This window comes from Oncorhynchus kisutch, linkage group LG15 (genome assembly GCF_002021735.2).
Source record: "Oncorhynchus kisutch isolate 150728-3 linkage group LG15, Okis_V2, whole genome shotgun sequence".
Taxonomy (NCBI): Eukaryota; Metazoa; Chordata; class Actinopteri; order Salmoniformes; family Salmonidae; genus Oncorhynchus; species Oncorhynchus kisutch.
In genome coordinates, this window is record NC_034188.2 from 87,079,816 (window position 1) to 87,103,302 (window position 23,487).

A 23,487-nucleotide genomic window follows, 5' to 3' on the forward strand; every position below is an offset into this window, starting at 1 on the left:
TGTTATAAACCCTAGTCACTACCTGTTGTTATAACCCCTAGTCACTACCTGTTGTTATAACCCCCTAGTCACTACCTGTTGTTATAACCCCCTAGTCACTACCTGTTGTTATAACCCCCTAGCCACTACCTGTAGTTATAACCCCCTAGTCACTACCTGTTGTTATAACCCCCTAGCCACTACCTGTTGTTATAACCCCTAGTCACTACCTGTTGTTATAACCCCTAGTCACTGTTGTTATAACACCCTAGTCACTACCTGTTGTTATAACCCCTAGTCACTACCTGTTGTTATAACCCCTAGTCACTACCTGTTGTTATAACACCCTAGTCACTACCTGTTCTTATAAACCCCTAGTCACTACCTGTTGTTATAACCCCTAGTCACTGTTGTTATAACACCCTAGTCACTACCTGTTGTTATAACCCCTAGTCACTACCTGTTGTTATAACCCCCTAGCCACTACCTGTTGTTATAACCCCTAGTCACTACCTGTTGTTATAGCCCCCTAGTCACTACCTGTTATTATAAACCCCTAGTCACTACCTGTTGTTTTAACCCCTAGTCACTACCTGTTGTTATAACCCCTAGTCACTACCTGTTGTTATAACCCCTAGTCACTACCTGTTGTTATACCCCCCTAGTCACTACCTGTTGTTATAACCCCCTAGTCTTTCCCTGTTGTTATAATCCCCTAGCCACTACCTGTTGTTATAACCCCTAGTCAATGTTGTTATAACCCCCTAGTCACTACCTGTTCTTATAAACCCCTAGCCACTACCTGTTGTTATAACCCCCTAGTCACTACCTGTTGTTATAACCCCTAGTCACTACCTGTTGTTATAACCCCCTAGTCACTGTTGTTATAACCCCCTAGTCACTGTTGTTATAACCCCATAGTCACTACCTGTTGTTATTTTCCCCTGGTCGCTGTTATAACCCCCTTGTCACTACCTGTTGTTATAAAGCCCTAGTCACTGTTGTTATAACCCCTAGTCACTACCTGTTGTTATTTTCCCCTGGTCACTGTTATAACCCCCTAGCCACTACCTGTTGTTATAAGCCCCTAGCCACTACCTGTTGTTATAACCCCCTAGCCACTACCTGTTCTTATAAACCTCTAGTCACTACCTGTTGTTATGACCCCTAGCCACTACCTATTGTTATAAACCCCTAGTCACTACCTGTTGTTATAACCCCTAGTCACTACCTGTTGTTATAACCCCTAGCCTGTTGTTATAACCCCTAGTCACTGTTGTTATAACCCCCTAGTCACTAGCTGTTGTTATAAACCCCTAGTCACTACCTGTTGTTATAAACCCCTAGTCACTACCTGTTGTTATAACCCCTAGTCACTACCTGTTGTTATAACCCCTAGCCACTACCTGTTGTTATAACCCCTAGTCAATGTTGTTATAACCCCCTAGTCACTACCTGTTGTTATAAACCCCTAGTCACTGTTGTTATAACCCCCTAGTCACTACCTGTTGTTATAAACCCCTAGTCACTACCTGTTGTTATAACCCCTAGTCACTACCTGTTGTTATAACCCCTAGTCAATGTTGTTATAACCCCCTAGTCACTACCTGTTGTTATTTTCCCCTAGTCAATGTTGTTATAACCCCCTAGTCACTACCTGTTCTTATAAACCCCTAGCCACTACCTGTTGTTATAACCCCCTAGTCACTACCTGTTGTTATAACCCCCTAGTCACTACCTGTTGTTATAACCCCCCTGTCACTGTTGTTATAACCCCCTAGTCACTGTTGTTATAACCCCCTAGTTACTACCTGTTGTTATTTTCCCCTGGTCACTGTTATAACCCCCTAGTCACTACCTGTTGTTATAACCCCCTAGTCACTGTTGTTATAACCCCCTAGTCACTAGCTGTTGTTATAAACCCCTAGTCACTACCTGTTGTTATAACCCCCTAGTCACTGTTGTTATAACCCCCTAGTCACTACCTGTTGTTATTTTCCCCTGGTCACTGTTATAACCCCCTTGTCACTACCTGTTCTTATAACCCCCTAGTCACTGTTGTTATAACCCCTAGTCACTACCTGTTGTTATACCCCCCTAGTCACTACCTGTTGTTATAACCCCCTAGTCTTTCCCTGTTGTTATAATCCCCTAGCCACTACCTGTTGTTATAACCCCTAGTCAATGTTGTTATAACCCCCTAGTCACTACCTGTTCTTATAACCCCCTAGTCACTACCTGTTGTTATTTTCCCCTGGTCACTGTTATAACCCCCTTGTCACTACCTGTTCTTATAACCCCCTAGTCACTGTTGTTATAACCCCTAGTCACTACCTGTTGTTATACCCCCCTAGTCACTACCTGTTGTTATAACCCCCTAGTCTTTCCCTGTTGTTATAATCCCCTAGCCACTACCTGTTGTTATAACCCCTAGTCAATGTTGTTATAACCCCCTAGTCACTACCTGTTCTTATAAACCCCTAGCCACTACCTGTTGTTATAACCCCCTAGTCACTAACTGTTGTTATAACCCCCTAGTCACTACCTGTTGTTATAACCCCCCTGTCACTGTTGTTATAACCCCCTAGTCATTGTTGTTATAACCCCCTAGTTACTACCTGTTGTTATTTTCCCCTGGTAACTGTTATAACCCCCTAGTCACTACCTGTTGTTATAACCCCCTAGTCACTGTTGTTATAACCCCCTAGTCACTGTTGTTATAACCCCCTAGTCACTACCTGTTGTTATTTTCCCCTGGTCACTGTTATAACCCCCTTGTCACTACCTGTTGTTATAAAGCCCTGGTCACTGTTATAACCCCCTAGCCACTACCTGTTGTTATAACTCCCTAGCCACTACCTGTTGTTATAACCCCCTAGCCACTACCTGTTCTTATAAACCTCTAGTCACTACCTGTTGTTATGACCCCTAGCCACTACCTATTGATATAAACCCCTAGTCACTACCTGTTGTTATAACCCCCTAGTCACTACCTGTTCTTATAAACCCCTAGTCACTACCTGTTGTTATGACCCATAGCCACTACCTGTTGTTATAACCCCTAGTCACTGTTGTTATAACCCCCTAGTCACTAGCTGTTGTTATAAACCCCTAGTCACTACCTGTTGTTATAAACCCCTAGTCACTACCTGTTGTTATAACCCCTAGTCACTACCTGTTGTTATAACCCCTAGCCACTACCTGTTGTTATAACCCCTAGTCAATGTTGTTATAACCCCCTAGTCACTACCTATTGTTATAAACCCCTAGTCAATGTTGTTATAACCCCCTAGTCACTACCTGTTGTTATAAACCCCTAGTCACTACCTGTTGTTATAACCCCCTAGTCACTACCTGTTGTTATTTTCCCCTAGTCAATGTTGTTATAACCCCCTAGTCACTACCTGTTGTTATAAACCCCTAGTCACTACCTGTTCTTATAACCCCTAGCCACTACCTGTTGTTATAACCCCTAGTCACTACCTGTTGTTATAACCCCTAGCCACTACCTGTTGTTATAACACCCTAGCCACTACCTGTTGTTATAACCCCCTAGTCACTACCTGTTGTTATACCCCCCTAGTCACTACCTGTTGTTATAACCCCCTAGTCTTTCCCTGTTGTTATAATCCCCTAGCCACTACCTGTTGTTATAACCCCTAGTCAATGTTGTTATAACCCCCTAGTTACAACCTGTTGTTATTTTCCCCTGGTCACTGTTATAACCCCCTAGTCACTACCTGTTGTTATAAAGCCCTAGTCACTGTTGTTATAACCCCCTAGTCACTACCTGTTGTTATTTTCCCCTGGTCACTGTTATAACCCCCTAGCCACTACCTGTTGTTATAACCCCCTAGCCACTACCTGTTGTTATAACCCCCTAGCCACTACCTGTTCTTATAAACCTCTAGAAACTACCTGTTGTTATGACCCCTAGCCACTACCTGTTGTTATAAACCCCTAGTCACTACCTGTTGTTATAACCCCCTAGTCACTACCTGTTCTTATAACCCCCTAGTCACTACCTGTTCTTATAAACCCCTAGCCACTACCTGTTGTTATAACCCCCTAGTCACTACCTGTTGTTATAACCCCCTAGTCACTACCTGTTGTTATAACCCCCTAGTCACTGTTGTTATAACCCCCTAGTCACTGTTGTTATAACCCCCTAGTTACTACCTGTTGTTATTTTCCCCTGGTCACTGTTATAACCCCCTAGTCACTACCTGTTGTTATAAAGCCCTAGTCACTGTTGTTATAACCCCCTAGTCACTACCTGTTGTTATTTTCCCCTGGTCACTGTTATAACCCCCTAGCCACTTCCTGTTCTTATAACCCCCTAGCCACTACCTGTTGTTATAACCCCCTAGCCACTACCTGTTCTTATACACCTCTAGAAACTACCTGTTGTTATGACCCCTAGCCACTACCTGTTGTTATAAACCCCTAGTCACTACCTGTTGTTATAACCCCCTAGTCACTACCTGTTCTTATAACCCCCTAGTCACTACCTGTTCTTATAACCCCTAGCCACTACCTGTTGTTATAACCCCCTAGTCACTACCTGTTGTTATAACCCCCTAGTCACTGTTGTTATAACCCCCTAGTCACTGTTGTTATAACCCCCTAGTTACAACCTGTTGTTATTTTCCCCTGGTCACTGTTATAACCCCCTAGTCACTACCTGTTGTTATAAAGCCCTAGTCACTGTTGTTATAACCCCCTAGTCACTACCTGTTGTTATTTTCCCCTGGTCACTGTTATAACCCCCTAGCCACTACCTGTTGTTATAACCCCCTAGCCACTACCTGTTGTTATAACCCCCTAGCCACTACCTGTTCTTATAAACCTCTAGAAACTACCTGTTGTTATGACCCCTAGCCACTACCTGTTGTTATAAACCCCTAGTCACTACCTGTTGTTATAACCCCCTAGTCACTACCTGTTCTTATAACCCCCTAGTCACTACCTGTTCTTATAAACCCCTAGCCACTACCTGTTGTTATAACCCCCTAGTCACTACCTGTTGTTATAACCCCCTAGTCACTACCTGTTGTTATAACCCCCTAGTCACTGTTGTTATAACCCCCTAGTCACTGTTGTTATAACCCCCTAGTCACTACCTGTTGTTATTTTCCCCTGGTCACTGTTATAACCCCCTAGTCACTACCTGTTGTTATAAAGCCCTAGTCACTGTTGTTATAACCCCCTAGTCACTACCTGTTCTTATAAACCCCTAGTCACTACCTGTTGTTATGACCCCTAGCCACTACCTGTTGTTATAACCCCTAGTCACTGTTGTTATAACCCCCTAGTCACTAGCTGTTGTTATAAACCCCTAGTCACTACCTGTTGTTATAACCCCTAGTCACTACCTGTTGTTATAACCCCCTAGTCACTACCTGTTCTTATAACCCCCTAGTCACTACCTGTTCTTATAAACCCCTAGCCACTACCTGTTGTTATAACCCCCTAGTCACTACCTGTTGTTATAACCCCCTAGTCACTACCTGTTGTTATAACCCCCTAGTCACTGTTGTTATAACCCCCTAGTCACTGTTGTTATAACCCCCTAGTCACTACCTGTTGTTATTTTCCCCTGGTCACTGTTATAACCCCCTAGTCACTACCTGTTGTTATAAAGCCCTAGTCACTGTTGTTATAACCCCCTAGTCACTACCTGTTCTTATAAACCCCCTAGTCACTACCTGTTGTTATGACCCCTAGCGACTACCTGTTGTTATAACCCCTAGTCACTGTTGTTATAACCCCCTAGTCACTAGCTGTTGTTATAAACCCCTAGTCACTACCTGTTGTTATAACCCCTAGTCACTACCTGTTGTTATAACCCCTAGCCACGACCTGTTGTTATAACCCCTAGTCAATGTTGTTATAACCCCCTAGTCACTACCTGTTGTTATAAACCCCTAGTCAATGTTGTTATAACCCCCTAGTCACTACCTGTTGTTATAAACCCCTAGTCACTACCTGTTGTTATAACCCCTAGTCACTACCTGTTGTTATAACCCCTAGTCAATGTTGTTATAACCCCCTAGTCACTACCTGTTGTTATTTTCCCCTAGTCAATGTTGTTATAACCCCCTAGTCACTACCTGTTGTTATAACCCCCTAGTCACTAACTGTTGTTATAACCCCCTAGTCACTACCTGTTGTTATAACCCCCCTGTCACTGTTGTTATAACCCCCTAGTCACTGTTGTTATAACCCCCTAGTCACTACCTGTTCTTATAAACCCCCTAGTTCTTTTAAACCCCCTAGTTATAACCCCCTAGTTACTACCTGTTGTTATTTTCCCCTGGTCACTGTTATAACCCCCTAGTCACTACCTGTTGTTATAACCCCCTAGTCACTGTTGTTATAACCCCCTAGTCACTGTTGTTATAACCCCCTAGTCACTACCTGTTGTTATTTTCCCCTGGTCACTGTTATAACCCCCTTGTCACTACCTGTTGTTATAAAGCCCTGGTCACTGTTATAACCCCCTAGCCACTACCTGTTGTTATAACCCCCTAGCCACTACCTGTTCTTATAAACCTCTAGTCACTACCTGTTGTTATGACCCCTAGCCACTACCTATTGATATAAACCCCTAGTCACTACCTGTTGTTATAACCCCCTAGTCACTACCTGTTCTTATAAACCCCTAGTCACTACCTGTTGTTATGACCCATAGCCACTACCTGTTGTTATAACCCCTAGTCACTGTTGTTATAACCCCCTAGTCACTAGCTGTTGTTATAAACCCCTAGTCACTACCTGTTGTTATAAACCCCTAGTCACTACCTGTTGTTATAACCCCTAGTCACTACCTGTTGTTATAACCCCTAGCCACTACCTGTTGTTATAACCCCTAGTCAATGTTGTTATAACCCCCTAGTCACTACCTGTTGTTATAAACCCCTAGTCAATGTTGTTATAACCCCCTAGTCACTACCTGTTGTTATAAACCCCTAGTCACTACCTGTTGTTATAACCCCTAGTCACTACCTGTTGTTATAACCCCTAGTCAATGTTGTTATAACCCCCTAGTCACTACCTGTTGTTATTTTCCCCTAGTCAATGTTGTTATAACCCCCTAGTCACTACCTGTTGTTATAACCCCCTAGTCACTACCTGTTGTTATAACCCCCTAGTCACTGTTGTTATAACCCCCTAGTTACTACCTGTTGTTATTTTCCCCTGGTCACTGTTATAACCCCCTAGTCACTACCTGTTGTTATAACCCCCTAGTCACTGTTGTTATAACCCCCTAGTCACTGTTGTTATAACCCCCTAGTCACTTGCTGTTGTTATAAACCCCTAGTCACTACCTGTTGTTATAACCCCCTAGTCACTGTTGTTATAACCCCCTAGTCACTACCTGTTGTTATTTTCCCCTGGTCACTGTTGTTATAACCCCTAGCCACTACCTGTTGTTATAACACCCTAGCCACTACCTGTTGTTATAACCCCCTAGTCACTACCTGTTGTTATACCCCCCTAGTCACTACCTGTTGTTATAACCCCCTAGTCTTTCCCTGTTGTTATAATCCCCTAGCCACTACCTGTTGTTATAACCCCTAGTCAATGTTGTTATAACCCCCTAGTTACAACCTGTTGTTATTTTCCCCTGGTCACTGTTATAACCCCCTAGTCACTACCTGTTGTTATAAAGCCCTAGTCACTGTTGTTATAACCCCCTAGTCACTACCTGTTGTTATTTTCCCCTGGTCACTGTTATAACCCCCTAGCCACTACCTGTTGTTATAACCCCCTAGCCACTACCTGTTGTTATAACCCCCTAGCCACTACCTGTTCTTATAAACCTCTAGAAACTACCTGTTGTTATGACCCCTAGCCACTACCTGTTGTTATAAACCCCTAGTCACTACCTGTTGTTATAACCCCCTAGTCACTACCTGTTCTTATAACCCCCTAGTCACTACCTGTTCTTATAAACCCCTAGCCACTACCTGTTGTTATAACCCCCTAGTCACTACCTGTTGTTATAACCCCCTAGTCACTACCTGTTGTTATAACCCCCTAGTCACTGTTGTTATAACCCCCTAGTCACTGTTGTTATAACCCCCTAGTTACTACCTGTTGTTATTTTCCCCTGGTCACTGTTATAACCCCCTAGTCACTACCTGTTGTTATAAAGCCCTAGTCACTGTTGTTATAACCCCCTAGTCACTACCTGTTGTTATTTTCCCCTGGTCACTGTTATAACCCCCTAGCCACTTCCTGTTCTTATAACCCCCTAGCCACTACCTGTTGTTATAACCCCCTAGCCACTACCTGTTCTTATACACCTCTAGAAACTACCTGTTGTTATGACCCCTAGCCACTACCTGTTGTTATAAACCCCTAGTCACTACCTGTTGTTATAACCCCCTAGTCACTACCTGTTCTTATAACCCCCTAGTCACTACCTGTTCTTATAACCCCTAGCCACTACCTGTTGTTATAACCCCCTAGTCACTACCTGTTGTTATAACCCCCTAGTCACTGTTGTTATAACCCCCTAGTCACTGTTGTTATAACCCCCTAGTTACAACCTGTTGTTATTTTCCCCTGGTCACTGTTATAACCCCCTAGTCACTACCTGTTGTTATAAAGCCCTAGTCACTGTTGTTATAACCCCCTAGTCACTACCTGTTGTTATTTTCCCCTGGTCACTGTTATAACCCCCTAGCCACTACCTGTTGTTATAACCCCCTAGCCACTACCTGTTGTTATAACCCCCTAGCCACTACCTGTTCTTATAAACCTCTAGAAACTACCTGTTGTTATGACCCCTAGCCACTACCTGTTGTTATAAACCCCTAGTCACTACCTGTTGTTATAACCCCCTAGTCACTACCTGTTCTTATAACCCCCTAGTCACTACCTGTTCTTATAAACCCCTAGCCACTACCTGTTGTTATAACCCCCTAGTCACTACCTGTTGTTATAACCCCCTAGTCACTACCTGTTGTTATAACCCCCTAGTCACTGTTGTTATAACCCCCTAGTCACTGTTGTTATAACCCCCTAGTCACTACCTGTTGTTATTTTCCCCTGGTCACTGTTATAACCCCCTAGTCACTACCTGTTGTTATAAAGCCCTAGTCACTGTTGTTATAACCCCCTAGTCACTACCTGTTCTTATAAACCCCTAGTCACTACCTGTTGTTATGACCCCTAGCCACTACCTGTTGTTATAACCCCTAGTCACTGTTGTTATAACCCCCTAGTCACTAGCTGTTGTTATAAACCCCTAGTCACTACCTGTTGTTATAACCCCTAGTCACTACCTGTTGTTATAACCCCCTAGTCACTACCTGTTCTTATAACCCCCTAGTCACTACCTGTTCTTATAAACCCCTAGCCACTACCTGTTGTTATAACCCCCTAGTCACTACCTGTTGTTATAACCCCCTAGTCACTACCTGTTGTTATAACCCCCTAGTCACTGTTGTTATAACCCCCTAGTCACTGTTGTTATAACCCCCTAGTCACTACCTGTTGTTATTTTCCCCTGGTCACTGTTATAACCCCCTAGTCACTACCTGTTGTTATAAAGCCCTAGTCACTGTTGTTATAACCCCCTAGTCACTACCTGTTCTTATAAACCCCCTAGTCACTACCTGTTGTTATGACCCCTAGCGACTACCTGTTGTTATAACCCCTAGTCACTGTTGTTATAACCCCCTAGTCACTAGCTGTTGTTATAAACCCCTAGTCACTACCTGTTGTTATAACCCCTAGTCACTACCTGTTGTTATAACCCCTAGCCACGACCTGTTGTTATAACCCCTAGTCAATGTTGTTATAACCCCCTAGTCACTACCTGTTGTTATAAACCCCTAGTCAATGTTGTTATAACCCCCTAGTCACTACCTGTTGTTATAAACCCCTAGTCACTACCTGTTGTTATAACCCCTAGTCACTACCTGTTGTTATAACCCCTAGTCAATGTTGTTATAACCCCCTAGTCACTACCTGTTGTTATTTTCCCCTAGTCAATGTTGTTATAACCCCCTAGTCACTACCTGTTGTTATAACCCCCTAGTCACTAACTGTTGTTATAACCCCCTAGTCACTACCTGTTGTTATAACCCCCCTGTCACTGTTGTTATAACCCCCTAGTCACTGTTGTTATAACCCCCTAGTCACTACCTGTTCTTATAAACCCCCTAGTTCTTTTAAACCCCCTAGTTATAACCCCCTAGTTACTACCTGTTGTTATTTTCCCCTGGTCACTGTTATAACCCCCTAGTCACTACCTGTTGTTATAACCCCCTAGTCACTGTTGTTATAACCCCCTAGTCACTGTTGTTATAACCCCCTAGTCACTACCTGTTGTTATTTTCCCCTGGTCACTGTTATAACCCCCTTGTCACTACCTGTTGTTATAAAGCCCTGGTCACTGTTATAACCCCCTAGCCACTACCTGTTGTTATAACCCCCTAGCCACTACCTGTTCTTATAAACCTCTAGTCACTACCTGTTGTTATGACCCCTAGCCACTACCTATTGATATAAACCCCTAGTCACTACCTGTTGTTATAACCCCCTAGTCACTACCTGTTCTTATAAACCCCTAGTCACTACCTGTTGTTATGACCCATAGCCACTACCTGTTGTTATAACCCCTAGTCACTGTTGTTATAACCCCCTAGTCACTAGCTGTTGTTATAAACCCCTAGTCACTACCTGTTGTTATAAACCCCTAGTCACTACCTGTTGTTATAACCCCTAGTCACTACCTGTTGTTATAACCCCTAGCCACTACCTGTTGTTATAACCCCTAGTCAATGTTGTTATAACCCCCTAGTCACTACCTGTTGTTATAAACCCCTAGTCAATGTTGTTATAACCCCCTAGTCACTACCTGTTGTTATAAACCCCTAGTCACTACCTGTTGTTATAACCCCTAGTCACTACCTGTTGTTATAACCCCTAGTCAATGTTGTTATAACCCCCTAGTCACTACCTGTTGTTATTTTCCCCTAGTCAATGTTGTTATAACCCCCTAGTCACTACCTGTTGTTATAACCCCCTAGTCACTACCTGTTGTTATAACCCCCTAGTCACTGTTGTTATAACCCCCTAGTTACTACCTGTTGTTATTTTCCCCTGGTCACTGTTATAACCCCCTAGTCACTACCTGTTGTTATAACCCCCTAGTCACTGTTGTTATAACCCCCTAGTCACTGTTGTTATAACCCCCTAGTCACTTGCTGTTGTTATAAACCCCTAGTCACTACCTGTTGTTATAACCCCCTAGTCACTGTTGTTATAACCCCCTAGTCACTACCTGTTGTTATTTTCCCCTGGTCACTGTTGTTATAACCCCTAGTCACTACCTGTTGTTATAAAGCCCTAGTCACTGTTGTTATAACCCCTAGTCACTACCTGTTGTTATAACCCCTAGTCACTACCTGTTGTTATAACCCCTAGTCACTACCTGTTGTTATAACCCCCTAGTCACTGTTGTTATAACCCCCTAGTCACTACCTGTTGTTATTTTCCCCTGGTCACTGTTGTTATAACCCCTAGTCACTACCTGTTGTTATAAAGCCCTAGTCACTGTTGTTATAACCCCTAGTCACTACCTGTTGTTATAACCCCTAGTCACTACCTGTTGTTATAACCCCTAGCCACTACCTGTTGTTATAACCCCTAGTCAATGTTGTTATAACCCCCTAGTCACTACCTGTTGTTATAAACCCCTAGCCACTACCTATTGTTATAAACCCCTAGTCACTACCTGTTGTTATAACCCCCTAGTCACTGTTGTTATAACCCCCTAGTCACTGTTGTTATAACCCCCTAGTCACTACCTGTTGTTATTTTCCCCTGGTCACTGTTATAACCCCCTTGTCACTACCTGTTGTTATAAAGCCCTGGTCACTGTTATAACCCCCTAGCCACTACCTGTTGTTATAACCCCCTAGCCACTACCTGTTCTTATAAACCTCTAGTCACTACCTGTTGTTATGACCCCTAGCCACTACCTATTGATATAAACCCCTAGTCACTACCTGTTGTTATAACCCCCTAGTCACTACCTGTTCTTATAAACCCCTAGTCACTACCTGTTGTTATGACCCATAGCCACTACCTGTTGTTATAACCCCTAGTCACTGTTGTTATAACCCCCTAGTCACTAGCTGTTGTTATAAACCCCTAGTCACTACCTGTTGTTATAAACCCCTAGTCACTACCTGTTGTTATAACCCCTAGTCACTACCTGTTGTTATAACCCCTAGCCACTACCTGTTGTTATAACCCCTAGTCAATGTTGTTATAACCCCCTAGTCACTACCTGTTGTTATAAACCCCTAGTCAATGTTGTTATAACCCCCTAGTCACTACCTGTTGTTATAAACCCCTAGTCACTACCTGTTGTTATAACCCCTAGTCACTACCTGTTGTTATAACCCCTAGTCAATGTTGTTATAACCCCCTAGTCACTACCTGTTGTTATTTTCCCCTAGTCAATGTTGTTATAACCCCCTAGTCACTACCTGTTGTTATAACCCCCTAGTCACTACCTGTTGTTATAACCCCCTAGTCACTGTTGTTATAACCCCCTAGTTACTACCTGTTGTTATTTTCCCCTGGTCACTGTTATAACCCCCTAGTCACTACCTGTTGTTATAACCCCCTAGTCACTGTTGTTATAACCCCCTAGTCACTGTTGTTATAACCCCCTAGTCACTTGCTGTTGTTATAAACCCCTAGTCACTACCTGTTGTTATAACCCCCTAGTCACTGTTGTTATAACCCCCTAGTCACTACCTGTTGTTATTTTCCCCTGGTCACTGTTGTTATAACCCCTAGTCACTACCTGTTGTTATAAAGCCCTAGTCACTGTTGTTATAACCCCTAGTCACTACCTGTTGTTATAACCCCTAGTCACTACCTGTTGTTATAACCCCTAGCCACTACCTGTTGTTATAACCCCTAGTCAATGTTGTTATAACCCCCTAGTCACTACCTGTTGTTATAAACCCCTAGCCACTACCTATTGTTATAAACCCCTAGTCACTACCTGTTGTTATAACCCCTTAGTCAATACCTGTTCTTATAAACCCCTAGTCACTACCTGTTGTTATGACCCCTAGCCACTACCTGTTGTTATAACCCCTAGTCACTGTTGTTATAACCCCCTAGTCACTAGCTATTGTTGTAAACCCCTAGTCACTACCTGTTGTTATAAACCCCTAGTCACTACCTGTTGTTATAACCCCTAGTCACTACCTGTTGTTATAACCCCTAGTCAATGTTGTTATAACCCCCTAGTCACTACCTGTTGTTATAAACCCCTAGTCAATGTTGTTATAACCCCCTAGTCACTACCTGTTGTTATAAACCCCTAGTCACTACCTGTTGTTATAACCCCTAGTCACTACCTGTTGTTATAACCCCTAGTCAGTACCTGTTGCTGTAACCCCCTAGTCACTACCTGTTCTTATAACCCCCTAGTCACTACCTGTTCTTATAAACCCCTAGCCACTACCTGTTGTTATAACCCCCTAGTCACTACCTGTTGTTATAACCCCCTAGTCACTACCTGTTGTTATAACCCCCTAGTCACTGTTGTTATAACCCCCTAGTCACTGTTGTTATAACCCCCTAGTCACTACCTGTTGTTATTTTCCCCTGGTCGCTGTTATAACCCCCTTGTCACTACCTGTTGTTATAAAGCCCTAGTCACTGTTGTTATAACCCCTAGTCACTACCTGTTGTTATTTTCCCCTGGTCACTGTTATAACCCCCTAGCCACTACCTGTTCTTATAACCCCCTAGCCACTACCTGTTGTTATAACCCCCTAGCCACTACCTGTTCTTATAAACCTCTAGAAACTACCTGTTGTTATGACTCCTAGCCACTACCTGTTGTTATAAACCCCGAGTCACTACCTGTTGTTATAACCCCCTAGTCACTACCTGTTCTTATAACCCCCTAGTCAATACCTGTTCTTATAAACCCCTAGCCACTACCTGTTGTTATAACCCCCTAGTCACTACCTGTTGTTATAACCCCCTAGGCACTGTTGTTATAACCCCCTAGTCACTGTTGTTATAACCCCCTAGTTACTACCTGTTGTTATTTTCCCCTGGTCACTGTTATAACCCCCTGGTCACTACCTGTTGTTATAAAGCCATAGTCACTGTTGTTATAACCCCCTAGTCACTACCTGTTGTTATTTTCCCCTGGTCACTGTTATAACCCCCTAGCCACTACCTGTTGTTATAACCCCCTAGCCACTACCTGTTGTTATAACCCCCTAGCCACTACCTGTTCTTATAAACCTCTAGAAACTACCTGTTGTTATGACCCCTAGCCACTACCTGTTGTTATAAACCCCTAGTCACTACCTGTTGTTATAACCCCCTAGTCACTACCTGTTCTTATAACCCCCTAGTCACTACCTGTTCTTATAAACCCCTAGCCACTGCCTGTTGTTATAACCCCCTAGTCACTACCTGTTGTTATAACCCCCTAGTCACTACCTGTTGTTATAACCCCCTAGTCACTGTTGTTATAACCCCCTAGTCACTACCTGTTGTTATTTTCCCCTGGTCACTGTTATAACCCCCTAGTCACTACCTGTTGTTATAAAGCCCTAGTCACTGTTGTTATAACCCCCTAGTCACTACCTGTTCTTATAAACCCCTAGTCACTACCTGTTGTTATGACCCCTAGCCACTACCTGTTGTTATAACCCCTAGTCACTGTTGTTATAACCCCCTAGTCACTAGCTGTTGTTATAAACCCCTAGTCACAACCTGTTGTTATTTTCCCCTGGTCACTGTTATAACCCCCTAGTCACTACCTGTTGTTATAAAGCCCTAGTCACTGTTGTTATAACCCCCTAGTCACTACCTGTTCTTATAAACCCCTAGTCACTACCTGTTGTTATGACCCCTAGCCACTACCTGTTGTTATAACCCCTAGTCACTGTTGTTATAACCCCCTAGTCACTAGCTGTTGTTATAAACCCCTAGTCACAACCTGTTGTTATAACCCCTAGTCACTACCTGTTGTTATTTTCCCCTGGTCACTGTTATAACCCCCTAGCCACTACCTGTTGTTATAACCCCCTAGCCACTACCTGTTGTTATAACCCCTAGTCACTGTTGTTATAACCCCCTAGTCACTAGCTGTTGTTATAAACCCCTAGTCACAACCTGTTGTTATAACCCCTAGTCACTACCTGTTGTTATAACCCCTAGCCACGACCTGTTGTTATAACCCCTAGTCAATGTTGTTATAACCCCCTAGTCACTAGCTGTTGTTATAAACCCCTAGTCAATGTTGTTATAACCCCCTAGTCACTACCTGTTGTTATAAATCCCTAGTCACTACCTGTTGTTATAACCCCTAGTCACTACCTGTTGTTATAATCCCTAGTCAATGTTGTTATAACCCCCTAGTCACTACCTGTTGTTATTTTCCCCTAGTCAATGTTGTTATAACCCCCTAGTCACTACCTGTTGTTATAAACCCCTAGTCACTACCTGTTGTTATAACCCCTAGTCACTACCTGTTGTTATAACCCCTAGCCACTACCTGTTGTTATAACCCCTAGTCACTATCTGTTGTTATAACCCCTAGCCACTACCTGTTGTTATAACACCCTAGTCACTACCTGTTGTTATGACCCCTAGCCACTACCTGTTGTTATAAACCCCTAGTCAGGACCTCTTGCTGTAACCCCCTAGTCACTACCTGTTCTTATAACCCCCTAGTCACTACCTGTTCTTATAAACCCCTAGCCACTACCTGTTGTTATAACCCCCTAGTCACTACCTGTTGTTATAACCCCCTAGTCACTACCTGTTGTTATAACCCCCTAGTCACTGTTGTTATAACCCCCTAGTCACTGTTGTTATAACCCCCTAGTCACTACCTGTTGTTATTTTCCCCTGGTCACTGTTATAACCCCCTTGTCACTACCTGTTGTTATAAAGCCCTAGTCACTGTTGTTATAACCCCTAGTCACTACCTGTTGTTATTTTCCCCTGGTCACTGTTATAACCCCCTAGCCACTACCTGTTGTTATAACCCCCTAGCCACTACCTGTTGTTATAACCCCCTAGCCACTACCTGTTCTTATAAACCCCTAGTCACTACCTGTTGTTATGACCCCTAGCCACTACCTGTTGTTATAACCCCTAGTCACTGTTGTTATAACCCCCTAGTCACTAGCTGTTGTTATAAACCCCTAGTCACTACCTGTTGTTATAAACCCCTAGTCATTACCTGTTGTTATAACCCCTAGTCACTACCTGTTGTTATAACCCCTAGCCACTACCTGTTGTTATAACCCCTAGTCAATGTTGTTATAACCCCCTAGTCACTACCTGTTGTTATAAACCCCTAGTCAATGTTTTTATAACCCCCTAGTCACTACCTGTTGTTATAAACCCCTAGTCACTACCTGTTGTTATAACCCCTAGTCACTACCTGTTGTTATAACCCCTAGTCAATGTTGTTATAACCCCCTAGTCACTACCTGTTGTTATTTTCCCCTAGTCAATGTTGTTATAACCCCCTAGTCACTACCTGTTGTTATAAACCTCTGGTCACTACCTGTTGTTATAACCCCTAGTCACTATCTGTTGTTATAACCCCTAGCCACTACCTGTTGTTATAACCCCTAGTCACTACCTGTTGTTATAACCCCTAGCCACTACCTGTTGTTATAACACCCTAGCCACTACCTGTTGTTATAACCCCCTAGCCACTACCTGTTGTTATAACCCCCTAGCCACTACCTGTTGTTATAAACCCCTAGTCACTACCTGTTGTTATAACCCCCTAGTCACTACCTGTTGTTATAAACCCCTAGTCAATGTTGTTATAACCCCCTAGTCACTACCTGTTGTTATAACCCCCTAGTCACTACCTGTTGTTATAACCCCCTAGTCACTGTTGTTATAACCCCCTAGTCACTGTTGTTATAACCCCCTAGTCACTACCTGTTGTTATTTTCCCCTGGTCACTGTTATAACCCCCTTGTCACTACCTGTTGTTATAAAGCCCTAGTCACTGTTGTTATAACCCCTAGTCACTACCTGTTATTATTTTCCCCTGGTCACTGTTATAACCCCCTAGCCACTACCTGTTGTTATAACCCCCTAGCCACTACCTGTTGTTATAACCCCCTAGCCACTACCTGTTCTTATAAACCTCTAGTCACTACCTGTTGTTATGACCCCTAGCCACTACCTATTGTTATAAACCCCTAGTCACTACCTGTTGTTATAACCCCCTAGTCACTACCTGCTCTTATAAACCCCTAGTCACTATCTGTTGTTATGACCCCTAGCCACTACCTGTTGCTATAACCCCTAGTCACTGTTGTTATAACCCCCTAGTCACTAGCTGTTGTTATAAACCCCTAGTCACTACCTGTTGTTATAACCCCTAGTCACTACCTGTTGTTATAACCCCTAGCCACTACCTGTTGTTATAACCCCTAGTCAATGTTGTTATAACCCCCTAGTCACTACCTGTTGTTATAAACCCCTAGTCAATGTTGTTATAACCCCCTAGTCACTACCTGTTGTTATAAACCCCTAGTCACTACCTGTTGTTATAACCCCTAGTCACTACCTGTTGTTATAACCCATAGTCAATGTTGTTATAACCCCCTAGTCACTACTTGTTGTTATGACCCCTAGCCACTACCTGTTGTTATAAACCCCTAGTCAGGACCTCTTGCTGTAACCCCCTAGTCACTACCTGTTCTTATAACCCCCTAGTCACTACCTGTTCTTATAAACCCCTAGCCACTACCTGTTGTTATAACCCCCTAGTCACTACCTGTTGTTATAACCCCCTAGTCACTACCTGTTGTTATAACCCCCTAGTCACTGTTGTTATAACCCCCTAGTCACTACCTGTTGTTATTTTCCCCTGGTCACTGTTATAACCCCCTTGTCACTACCTGTTGTTATAAAGCCCTAGTCACTGTTGTTATAACCCCTAGTCACTACCTGTTGTTATTTTCCCCTGGTCACTGTTATAACCCCCTAGCCACTACCTGTTGTTATAACCCCCTAGCCACTACCTGTTGTTATAACCCCCTAGCCACTACCTGTTCTTATAAACCCCTAGTCACTACCTGTTGTTATGACCCCTAGCCACTACCTGTTGTTATAACCCCTAGTCACTGTTGTTATAACCCCCTAGTCACTAGCTGTTGTTATAAACCCCTAGTCACTACCTGTTGTTATAAACCCCTAGTCATTACCTGTTGTTATAACCCCTAGTCACTACCTGTTGTTATAACCCCTAGCCACTACCTGTTGTTATAACCCCTAGTCAATGTTGTTATAACCCCCTAGTCACTACCTGTTGTTATAAACCCCTAGTCAATGTTTTTATAACCCCCTAGTCACTACCTGTTGTTATAAACCCCTAGTCACTACCTGTTGTTATAACCCCTAGTCACTACCTGTTGTTATAACCCCTAGTCAATGTTGTTATAACCCCCTAGTCACTACCTGTTGTTATTTTCCCCTAGTCAATGTTGTTATAACCCCCTAGTCACTACCTGTTGTTATAAACCTCTGGTCACTACCTGTTGTTATAACCCCTAGTCACTATCTGTTGTTATAACCCCTAGCCACTACCTGTTGTTATAACCCCTAGTCACTACCTGTTGTTATAACCCCTAGCCACTACCTGTTGTTATAACACCCTAGCCACTACCTGTTGTTATAACCCCCTAGCCACTACCTGTTGTTATAACCCCCTAGCCACTACCTGTTGTTATAAACCCCTAGTCACTACCTGTTGTTATAACCCCCTAGTCACTACCTGTTGTTATAAACCCCTAGTCAATGTTGTTATAACCCCCTAGTCACTACCTGTTGTTATAACCCCCTAGTCACTACCTGTTGTTATAACCCCCTAGTCACTGTTGTTATAACCCCCTAGTCACTGTTGTTATAACCCCCTAGTCACTACCTGTTGTTATTTTCCCCTGGTCACTGTTATAACCCCCTTGTCACTACCTGTTGTTATAAAGCCCTAGTCACTGTTGTTATAACCCCTAGTCACTACCTGTTATTATTTTCCCCTGGTCACTGTTATAACCCCCTAGCCACTACCTGTTGTTATAACCCCCTAGCCACTACCTGTTGTTATAACCCCCTAGCCACTACCTGTTCTTATAAACCTCTAGTCACTACCTGTTGTTATGACCCCTAGCCACTACCTATTGTTATAAACCCCTAGTCACTACCTGTTGTTATAACCCCCTAGTCACTACCTGCTCTTATAAACCCCTAGTCACTATCTGTTGTTATGACCCCTAGCCACTACCTGTTGCTATAACCCCTAGTCACTGTTGTTATAACCCCCTAGTCACTAGCTGTTGTTATAAACCCCTAGTCACTACCTGTTGTTATAACCCCTAGTCACTACCTGTTGTTATAACCCCTAGCCACTACCTGTTGTTATAACCCCTAGTCAATGTTGTTATAACCCCCTAGTCACTACCTGTTGTTATAAACCCCTAGTCAATGTTGTTATAACCCCCTAGTCACTACCTGTTGTTATAAACCCCTAGTCACTACCTGTTGTTATAACCCCTAGTCACTACCTGTTGTTATAACCCATAGTCAATGTTGTTATAACCCCCTAGTCACTACTTGTTGTTATAAACCCCTAGTCAATGTTGTTATAACCCCCTAGTCACTACCTGTTGTTATAAACCCCTAGTCACTACCTGTTGTTATAACCCCTAGTCACTACCTGTTGTTATAACCCATAGTCAATGTTGTTATAACCCCCTAGTCACTACCTGTTGTTATTTTCCCCTAGTCAATGTTGTTATAACCCCCTAGTCACTACCTGTTGTTATAAACCCCTAGTCACTACCTGTTGTTATAACCCCTAGTCACTACCTGTTGTTATAACCCCTAGCCACTACCTGTTGTTATAACACCCTAGTGACTACCTGTTGTTTTAACCCCTAGTCACTACCTGTTGTCATAACCCCCTAGTCACTGTTGTTATAATCCCCTAGTCACTGTTGTTATAACTCCCTAGTCACTAGCTCTGTTGTAGTAGTACAGTACTCTAGGAAATCCTAGACCTAGTGTATGTCGGAACTTTGTCAATGTAGGAGGCAACCCGTCTGCCTAGGGTGACTAGTAGTGTCGTTATCTGGTTATAGGCTATTTACAAAATCCCCTCTCATCCCTTCCCTCCTCCGTTCAACTTCTTGCTCCTTTCCCTGACAGCTCCCCGCTATAGAGATAGATAGACGACTCGTCTTGGTGGAATCCCTCAATGGAAATGCCAATGTTAAAAAGTCCTCTAGTCCTCTATCTCTACGGGCGCCCTCTTATTCTCCTTGTCCTCTCCGTGGGTGATGATGTAACACAGGTTCTTGTAGTCAAGGTTACCGGCCACATCCAGGTGAAAGTTTTGGAGCATCTGGTTGAGTACGAACACACACATCTCTACTCTGTTAGTCCCAATACTACCTCTAGGGGGAGCTGTCCATGAACAGCTAAACATTAGGTTTACTGAGCTGTCTACTGGGTAATAAACATTAGGTTAACTGAGCTGTCTACTGGGTAATAAACATTAGGTTAACTGAGCTGTCTACTGGGTTATAAACATTAGGTTAACTGAGCTGTCTACTGGGTTATAAACATTAGGTTAACTGAGCTGTCTACTGGGTAATAAACATTAGGTTAACTGAGCTGTCTACTGGGTAATAAACATTAGGTTAACTGAGCTGTCTACTGGGTTATAAACAGCTAAACATTAGGTTAACTGAGCTGTCTACTGGGTAATAAACATTAGGTTAACTGAGCTGTCTGCTGGGTTATAAACATTAGGTTAACTGAGCTGTCTACTGGGTTATAAAACAGCTAAACATTAGGTTAACTGAGCTGTCCACTGGGTTATAAACATTAGGTTAACTGAGCTGTCTGCTTTGTTATAAAAAGCTAAACATTAGGTTAACTGAGCTGTCTACTGGGACATAAACAGCTAAACATTAGGTTAACCGTACAAAGACATACTGCTACTTGGTGAATTTCATTTTTTTTTTTAATAGTTAAACATTTTAAAAAGGTATCATTTTTAGATAAAACTATAAAAAAAAAATATTAATGTCACCAAATAATTGATTAAAACACACTGTTTAGTGAAGAAGGTCTACATTAGCCTCAACAGCACTCTGTAGGGTAGCACCATGGTGTAGCCGGAGGACAGCTATCTTCTGTCCTCCTCTGGGTAGATTGACTTCAATACAAAACCTAGGAGGCTCATGGTTCTCACCCCCTTCCATAGACCTACAAAGTAAATATGACAACTTCCGGAGGACGCCCTCCAACCTATCAGAGCTCTTGCAGATTGAATTAATAGTTTAATTTCTTCAAAAATGATGGAGAAGCAAGAGAGAGAGAGAGTTAGCTATATTTGGTTGTATTTTTTTAAACTTTCACTTTCATTTAGCTAGCAAATGCAGCTAGCTAGTTTAGCCTACTCCAACACCCGACTCAAACAGAGAAGGATGTTATGTTAGCTAGCTGGCTGTGGCTATCCAACAGAGGGGGATGTTATGTTAGCTAGCTGGCTATGGCTACCCAACAGAGGGGGATGTTATGTTAGCTAGCTGGCTATGGCTACCCAACAGAGGGGGATGTTATGTTAGCTAGCTGGCTATGGCTACCCAACAGAGAGGGATGTTATGTTAGCTAGCTGGCTATCCAACACTGGAACGCTTCCAAGTCAAGGTAAGCTTTTGGTTTTATTAATTTATTGCCACCAGGGCCCTATGGTGTAACTGCTAAACTGCTTTCTGACTGTACACTGTACTGCATGATTGTAGTGGATTTACTAACACGTTAGTTCTAGTGGCTATGTTGACAATACAATAAAATCACATTTTATTTGTCACATACACATTATTAGCATATATTCTTGCAGGTGTAGTAAAATGCTTCTGTTCCTAGCTCCAACAGGGCAGTACTATCTAACAATTTACAACAACACACACAAATGTAAAAGTAAAAGAATGGAATTAAGAAATATATAAAAATTAGAACGAACAATGTCGGAGTGGCATTGACTAGAATACAGTATATACAAATGAAATGAGTAAAGCAGTAAGCGGTATGTAAACATTATTAAAATGACTAGTGTTCCATTATTACAGTGACTAGTGATTCCATGTCTATGTATATAGGGAAGCAGTCTCTAAGGTGCATTGGAGTAACCTGGTGGTAGCCGGCAAGTGATGGCTTTTTAAAAGTCTGGGACTTGATATCGAAGCTGTTTTTCAAATCTCTCGGCCCAGCAGCTGGTCTGCAAAACTCTGAGCATGCGGCTAGGGATGCCGTCTGTGTCGGCAGCCTTGTGAGGGTGAACAAGCTTAAATATCTTACTCACGTCGGCCACGGAGAACGAGAGCCTACAGTCATTGGGTGCGGGCCACGTTAGTGGCACTGTGTTATCCTCAAAGCGGGAGGAGGTGTTTAACTGCTCTGGGAGAAGGACCTCAGTGTCCGAGACATGGCTGGTTTTCCCAGTTTTTGCTCGAATGCTGGCATCTATCCACGGTTTCTGGTCTGGGTAGGTTTTAATAGTCACAGTGTGAACGACATCCCCAATACACTTCCTGATGAACTCAGTCACTGTGTCCGTGTACACATCAATGTTATTCTCTGAGGCTACCCAGAACATACAGTTATCATGGGAAAAGCCAAGACCTCAGAAAACCAAATGTAGACCTTCACAAGTCTGGTTCATCCTTAGGAACAATTTCCAGATGCCTGAACGTACCACGTTGATCTGTACAAACAATAGTACGCAGGTATAAACACCATAGGACCACACAGCCATCATACTGCTCAGGAAGGAGATGCGTTCTGTCATCCTAGAGATGAGCGTACTTTGGTGCGAAAAGTGCAAATCAATCCCAGGACAACAGCAAAGGACCTTGTGAATATACTGTAGGAAACAGGTACAAAAGTATCTATATCCACAGTAAAACAAGTCTTATATTGACATAACCTGAAAGGCCCCTCAGCAAGGAAGAAGCCACTGCTCCAAAACCGCCATAAAAAAGCCAGACTATGGTTTGCAACTACACATGGGGACAAAGATCGTACTTTTTGGAGAAATGTCCTCTGGTCTGATGAAACAAAAATAGAACTGTTTGGCCATAATGATCATTGTTATGTTTGGAGGACAAGGGGGGTGGCTTGCAAGCCGAAGAACACCATCCCAACCATGAAGCACGGGGGTGGCAGCATCATGTTGTGGGGGTGTTTTGCTGCAGGAGGGACTGGTGCACTTCACAAAATAGATGGCATCATGAGGCAGGAAAATTATGTGGATATATTGAAGCAACATCTCAAGACATCAGTCAGGAAGGTTAAAGCTTGGTCGCAAATAGGTCTCCCAAATATAGGTCTCCCAGATAATGACCCCAAGCATACTTCCAAAGTTGTGGCATAATGGCTTAAGGACAACAA